This window comes from Brachyistius frenatus, unplaced genomic scaffold (assembly GCF_029030835.1).
Source record: "Brachyistius frenatus isolate BFR_SWC_R1_liver_20210118 unplaced genomic scaffold, ASM2903083v1 Contig_88, whole genome shotgun sequence".
Taxonomy (NCBI): Eukaryota; Metazoa; Chordata; class Actinopteri; family Embiotocidae; genus Brachyistius; species Brachyistius frenatus.
Window position 1 is genome coordinate 787,501 of NW_027210687.1, and position 5,986 is coordinate 793,486.

The window sequence follows — 5,986 nt, forward strand, 5'->3', positions numbered from 1 at the left end:
TTTTCTACGGTAACCCAGAACGGACAAACCAAACACGGGGTCTTTTCTCCTACATGCTTGGAAAAGGAGGGTTAAAGGAGGGGTATTTATTAGGTTGCAATCTACAACCTCACCACTTCAGCCGACTAAATCAGGGGTTTCCAACCACTATCGCAATCTATCTGGTTGTGCATTTTGTCAAAGGAGCTCTCAGAGTGATAAAGATTGGAGAGCCATCCACTCGATCCCACACACTGCTCCTTTAATGTTTATGAATAATTAATAACCGCATTAAGAAGCAGTTTAGGTGAATGGACACATGGAAGTTATTAAGCTGTCGCTGCTTGATTCTCAGTGACTGATTACTCTTTTTGGATTAATCTGCAATAATTTCCATTTGTGCCTCTAAAACAGTTTAATTGAGAAATTAGAGAGTGATTAGGCTGTTGTATCCACCGGCAACGTCTCCGACTGTGACGGGCAATTATATTGAGCAACAGGCTAATAGATAAGGGAAGCCTGGCGAGCTCCTGACCTACGGTTGAAGAATATTAGTGAGCCACGCTCTTAATGAACCAGAGATCTGGTCTAATCTAAACAACATGCCTTGCTCTTATTTAAGCTGTTTAATTGCTATCAACAAATCCCAGGAAAAATAACCATACCCAAAATATGTATTATCCCTGTAGCCAAAGTCTGATATATCTGCTGTATCACTGCATTGTAGCTGACCAGACAATGCAGGTGTTCTCTTTCAGGCAGCTTTCTGTTTGTGTTGTTTTCCGCCCACATGAGAATGCAGTATAGTAACATGAGATGCCAGATCAGTGAATGGGCGTACGGGATCACTCAGACGTTGTCTTTACTGTCTGTGGAATGTTTCAGTACAACTTGATGGTCATAATGCTTTTTCCGTATCTTTTTCACTCTGACACTTAAGTCAGAAAACATTGCAAGCTTCTAGTCCTTATCATGAAAAGAACCAATACATAAATATTTGTATTATTCAGATTCATTACAATATATATCTGCTGTAGGCTTTCCGTGTTTGTTTGAACCAAATATAAACTATTTATTTAGAAAGAAGGTGTTCCTGCCCTCTAAAAATCAGCAATATGCAGACGGAGCTCGGTGCTACACTGTGAAAAGACTCTTGCGGTTGGTGCCTGTCCACCCACACCAGTTGGAGCATTATGGTATGGCTCATTCACACAGATAGAGAGGCTACTGTACATACTTTGTCTGTTTCTATGGAAACCGCAACTTGAGACGCAGTGAGCTACGAAATCAATGACATTTACCTGGATCTTAGTCAACATAAAACAGTATGTAAGCATGTGTGTGGTCCTCAATGCTCAGAAACGGATCTGCCTGCAGTGAGTCTCAAAATCACATCGACACACTTCAACACACTGTCGGCGTATTTTAGTGAGCGCGAGACAGATTTGGTGCAACAGTGCAGTATAGTGTTGTCATCTCAGAGGCAGTGTTCGACATTGTTTCAGCAAGCCGACTGCACAGTGCAGATATTTGTATTGGTATAAAAGACAAAAATGACTTTAAAAATTAGTAGTCAAGGTAGTTTCTCGTAGTGGAACATGACAACTGTAGTAGAAACACAAAGGTGTTTCTTTCAGTTGGTTGCCAGGTCACTTGCCTCTGACGGCTGGATTGAGGGGAAAGTAATTTCTTCTACTTTTGATTTAGGGAGGAAATTGCTTTGCTTTTTTGACTTAATTTGCACGTATTGTATTATGCAAATAACTCCGTCACTCAATAGCACTTCAGCAGAAGAAGAATTTGCAGTGGAATAACACGGGAATGAATAAAAAGCACTTTTGAATTCATAAACTAGTGAGGATTACTGAATTTTCAGTCTTAAATGTAAGTGAGGTGAAGCAGAAGCAGCAACTGCCAAATTTAATCAGACACCTGTTTCATCAATTATTTAAAATCATTCGTGCAAATATTAGGAGCCTACTGTAAGTACACTGTGTGGTGTGTATGCAGAGGTCCATTTGTCAAACCATTAATGGTATTGATTTGGTTTGTCTTCGCATTCACAGTGACTACAGGTAGTGAAGTATAATAGTCTGTGTGAATGACCATTTGTTGCAGTGTAAAGGGGCTTTTTATTTATTTTTCTGCGTTTGTGTGAGAGATTGTGTGCACGGCCCTTTATGTGTTTTGGAGGATTGGTCTAAAGTGATTTGGAAAGCGGGTACAATGGTCGACATTTCCCCGATGACTTTGATGCAAGCGCTTGTTAACAGTATGTACCTTGCAGGGGGATGAGAGGTGGTGTGTGTGTGTGTGTGTGTGTGTGTGTGTGTGTGTGTGTGTGTGTGTGTGTGTGTGTGTGTGTGTGTGTGTGTGTGTGTGTGTGTGTGTGTGTGTGTGTGTGTGTACTTGTATCACTTGTGTTGTGGGGACTTAAATTGGTTTATATAGTCACAATGTGGGGACCTGCCTCCCTTTTGGGGACAAAAAGCAAGTCTCCATAACCTAAACCGTTGAAGGTGGGGTTAGGGTAAATCAATATAAGGTCCTCTGAAGTGATGGAAACATGAGTGTGTGTGTGTCGGAGCAGAAGTGAGAGGAAGAGTGTGCGCATAAGTAATAAATATATTGTCACTTTCTATTTGCTATACTAAAGCTTCACTGCACTCCTCTCCCACAGGGGGGAAACACTACCTGCCTCGTTTAGCTCTAAGGTTGGACTGGAAGACCGAGGGAAAGGGGGAGTGACAGGGTGAAAGGATGGGAAAATGGTCTTTGTAATGCACATATCTAAAGGTGTTAATGGATGAAAACAAACTGCTGCCTCAATCACAACATGTCTCTGCCATTGTGATGAAAGGAATTAGCATCTCTTGTTTAAATGGCCCTAATGAATTAAACTACATTAGAATAGTAATAATAGCCCTCGAAGACTTAACCACTAGTGTTTCACAAAGCAGGAACTAGATCAGGAATTACAGTTTACATACAAAGCTATATTATCTCGGCTACTCATTTATTCATTTCTTGCGATGCTGAATATAAACAACTGTGTGTAATCAATATCCAGAGCAAGAATAATCATGTGTCCTCATTTAAAAAGGCAAACCAGGATAAATTGTAGCTTCTGATGTTTTTTATCTTGTCTTTTTTTCTGTTCATTGCGGTCCATGTAAGCTCTGTTTCCATGGTAATGTTCAGTAGGCTTACAGTCTGTTTGTTAAAACATATTGGGATGTGTGTGATGTGTATGTAAGTGTGCATATGAACTGCTCCTATAGAATATGAAGTCAAACAGTGAATAAGGCAGCTCACTGAAAAACACTTTCCTGAAGTGTTGTGTCATATTTACACAAGTTAATATTAACCCCTGTACTTCCTGCAGAACAACCTCGTATCCCCTTTGCAGACATGGAGCAGTTGCTATGGCAATTTGTAGTACCTGACCCAGGTGCGTCTCGTGTTATCCACTGTTGCCGCGGTTTCAGTAAATATAGTTTTACTACTGATCACTGTGGGCCAGTGAGCCACGAGCAATGTTGAAATATGAAATCGTTTATTTTCCCTGACCATGGAAAATGTTACGCCACTGCTGAGAGTAAAATATTTCTAAAGTTGAAATGATGGAGGTCAGTGTGATTGATTCATTGAGTAGTAGATCAGTGGCATGTCTCCAGCTTTGTTTTTATCCTTCTTTCCATTTAGTAAAAAATTTGATTAAAAGTATTAGTTGTAATGTTGTGCAGAATTGATGTATATATGATGTTGTGAGGAAGCCAGATGGTAAACTAGAGTATTTTGGAAACTTTCCTGTTTGCCACCCCCGCCAAAAATTTGTAAAATGAAGTCTCTGCAAAGGCAATTAAAGCTATGAGGGTTAAATTAAAGAGCGCAATTAAAATGTCATCTCACTTTAGGTCTCAGGGTTTATATTTTAGTTTAGCTCAGGATAAATTCTAAAGGAATCTGTGTATTTTTATAATACTACTGAAACACACTTCACTCTGATGCAATAACAAACAACAGACTGTATAACTATAAATTTGAGAGTACATTGTTTTTCTCTGGTGAACCATTTTGTTCTCACCTTAATGTTAAATGTGATAGAAAAAAAAGTGTTGGAGCAGCAGCAGATTGAGATATTCGTTCCCTTCTTTGTTTATATTTACTGTTGTTTTCATGCTGGGAGGAGAGTTTGGATGTGCATATACTGCAAACCTCCCTTTTTTCTTTGGATCAAATCTGACCAGAGCCAGTCTGCTGTGTCTCCCGCTGTCTCAGCTAATAATAAAACGCAGTGAAATATCCTGCCCACACTCCTGGTGTGGGCAGGATATTTCACTGCAGCACAGCCACAGGATGGCTGTGCTGTAAAAAGGTTGAAGACCTCTGGCCCGCTGCGTAGCAGCCCATGCATGGGCTCAGTAACTCCCTCTGTGTTGAACACGATTTCATGGCAGAGGTTACCCAGACAAGTTCCAGACGGGAGGATATCAGGATTTATTGGAATACTACTAATTTTATTTATTGTGAAGAAAGTCATATTTTCTAATTTGTGCTGTCACACATTTTTCAGTACATATTGATATATATTGAATCGATAGGTGCTCCTTTGCTCTGTATACCAACAGCACCTAAATGAAAAATGAAAATAAACCCTTAATAATCTACTTGTGCATACACACACACACACACACACGAGCCCACATGTAGCAATGGGGCTTTTGCAGCACTGTTCTCTCTCTCGATAAGTATGTGATCAAATTTGTTGCAAATTAATGTAAAAAAACAAAAAAACAAAGATATGACCACATAATCTTCAATGCTAATTCCTTTAATGTTGCAGTTTATGCAATTTTCTGTATTTGTTCAATTTGTGGCGGCACAGTGGTAGAGTGGTTAGCATTGTTGCCTCACAGCAAAAAGTTTCCGGGTTTGAATCCGGGCCTGGACCTTTCTGTGCGGCGTTTGCATGTTCTCCCTGTGACTGCGTGGGTTCTCTCCGGGTACTCCGGCTTCCTCCCACCATCCAAAAACATGCACCTCAGGTTAATTGTTGGTCCTAGAAATTGCCCTTAGGTGTGAATGAGAGCGAGAATGGTCTTTTGTTTCCGTCTGTCTCTACGTGTTGGCCCTGTGATAGACACGTAGCTTTTTATAGTTATATGCATGTCATTTTTGAATCTATTACTGGTTAATTGGTCCAGATGGTGTGCAGGGGTTAAGTTTCACTGGTTTTAAGTTGCATTTAATTAGATTTACTCCTTCTCTCCTCTTGAAAAGTATTTTTTTTTCAGTTCATCTAACTGCTAAAAGAGGTCTCTTTCTCTTTCTCTCTTCATTGAATTTTACGTCCAATTGAAATTTACAATTTAGATTACTTTAGCAGCTTCCTTTTTTCAGAGAGATTTATCTCTAGTGAAGTTTTTTATACTTTTCCAAGAGAAAAAAAAAATAATATTGGTTAAATGTAACATTTGTATTGTACGTTAAGTAAATGAAAGCCCAGGAATCATTTAGCCCCGCAGCCTTTCGAGCATTGCTCTCAGAGGACAGGTCATTGTCAATCAATACCAGCGAGTAGTGGAGCCTTTGGGGAAACTGGAGTGCTCTCTTTAATTGCATTAATTGGCTCTAATAAATAACAATGACAGGACGGGCCATGTGCTCCGTTCCTCCAGGGCTCCACTACCTCCACTGTGATGAACATTTCTCTGTAGTCTAACTCCTGGATTGGGCAGCAAACCTTGAGCTCTGCAGAAGCGTGTGTTTGTGCGCTGAAAGTGTGTGCAGCAAGGAAATGTGGTTCCTATGGTAACGCGACCTAAAAATATGGAAACAAATTCAATTACTCTTTCACTCGATTTCTGCCCTTCCCTGTCTCTGATCTCCATTTTGTGTGTCTCTGTCTCTTCGTCCTCGCGCTCTCCGTCTGGCACTCAGTAACAGAGGCGATATGGAGCAGACTCTTCAGAAGGAAGTTGTTGCGTCTCAGCGCTGCAGATTT